A 2,257-nucleotide genomic window follows, 5' to 3' on the forward strand; every position below is an offset into this window, starting at 1 on the left:
TTCTGTAATTTAATATTTCAAAACCTACTTTGATAATACTCAACTATTCAATACATATTAAATATTATGATTGATATTATTACTAGTGCTTATTGTTAATATATTGATTACTGTATTTACACTAGAAAAGAACAGAGTTTTAAACTTCATTTTATATCATATTGTGTACAGTATCATTATTGTCAGATACAAGTGAACAGAATAATGTAACTATTTTTTACTTAATAATAATTAAACAGCTTATTACCTAGCGATATGTGACACATACACTATTATCCAAAAGTTTAATCATACTCAGATTAAAAAAATAAAAAATTATAGATATTTAATACTAGCTTTCTCTATTTACATTGTTCAAATGTTTCTAACTAAAACATTCAAGTAAGGATAAAAGAGTTAGAATGTTGAATTATATTATTTATATTTTTAATATTGATAGATTTGTTTAGAAAATTGTTCAAAGCAGTAGTTATTACATCGTTGGATATGGGAAATAGAATTAAATATACCGGATGTTCGTTTTAACTGGAAACGGTAGAAGATCGTAAAATCATGAGGCAATGAATGATGTTTAAAGTTTAGTGGCCTGGTCAAGTATGGTTTTCGCACGCAACATGCGTTACTTGATTTCGTAGGTTTTCACAATTTTACAATTTTTCTTAAAACGAAATGACTTATTGTTGTACTTTGTTGACATCATTTTAACGAACGCTATAATATTATCTGTAAAAAATATAGCATTCTACTCAAAAAAGTTGTCACAAGATTAACTTTTTGGGTAATAGTGTATAAGAATCATTAGTACTCACTTATAAATATTTCCTCGATCTCGGTAGAAGTTGTTTAATTAATTTTACTTAAATCTTAAATGTATAATTTTAATGAAGACTAATTCAAGTATGTGGTCTTAAACTGAGATCTATATTTCCTTAAATCTTATATCATAAATGCAATAAATATATATTTTATAATAATACTCATACAGATAAGATACTATAAATGGGTTGTTTTGGTGGTTAAAATATTTGAGAAACAGTACATTTTTTAATAATAATATAAATATCAACTTACTACATATTTTTCTTGCATAAAACATATATTGTTTCTTTATGTTTTTGTTTGTTTTATAGAATTTAAATATAATCTAGTTTTTCTTTAATTAATTCTAATATGGGTTATGAATATTTCTACAATAAACCCTGGTAACATAATTTTTTATGCTTTCAGTAATTAATTGGAATGCAGTCCTTTTTGCCTGAAAGTGTTATTACTATACAAAAGTAAAATACTAGTTCATTTTATGATAGTTGTAATGCATAACTATTATCATTTTTTGATGCTTTATAATTTCAAAAATTAAAAAAAAAGAAATAGACAACAAATGTGGTATGACATTTTGTGCGTTATGTTATATTAACTGGTTTTAAAGTTCACTGTAAATATCATCTATTTGTCTACAAATCAAGGAGTTTTTATATGCATTTGCCTTGTAATAAATTTATCTAGATGTACTTGTGTTATTGAACATTTTTTTTCTTAAATCTTAGAATGAAGTTATAAAAAAGTTAAATGAAAATTTAAATTCAGAAATATTATGTATCAATATACCAAGCGTTTTAAAAATAGATATTATAGTATATTATATTTGATTGAATGATGTTTAAAATATTGATTGTCAGCCTTTATCTACAGTGTTCTCAAATTTTTCTCTGAAAATGTACTACTATAGAAAATTAAAAAATTGTAACATTTAATAATAATGTTCTGATATGTTATAATAGTTGAATTCTATTTCATGTTAAAATCTCCATTTCGCTTGATTTAATGATACATGAACAAAATTTAATTAAAATCTAAGATTCAAATATGTTCAAAGTAAAAAGTAAAATAGAAAATGGATATGTGAAAAGTATGGATAAATATTATTATGGACATTCCATTGTACGACATTTTCTGTACTCTACCAAAGCAGGGCATAATTTGCCCCTTGGGCCAAAGGGTTGAATTTTTACTGTTCTGGTTCTGTGCTGGTATGATTCTCCGCAAGAGGGTGTACAACGTGACCAATTGGACCATTGAGTCATCTTGCAGTCAATTGAAACTAATTTTACCAATGATACATTTTAACATCGCCATATTTTTTAAATTAATTAAGAATACTATATACATTATGCATTATAATAACAATGTCAGTTCATGAAATTGTTATTACTTAACGATTGTTAGGTTACTTATTATTATATTATAATTTTATTGT

Source organism: Habropoda laboriosa, unplaced genomic scaffold, assembly GCF_001263275.1.
Source record: "Habropoda laboriosa isolate 0110345459 unplaced genomic scaffold, ASM126327v1 scaffold22, whole genome shotgun sequence".
NCBI lineage: Eukaryota > Metazoa > Arthropoda > Insecta > Hymenoptera > Apidae > Habropoda > Habropoda laboriosa.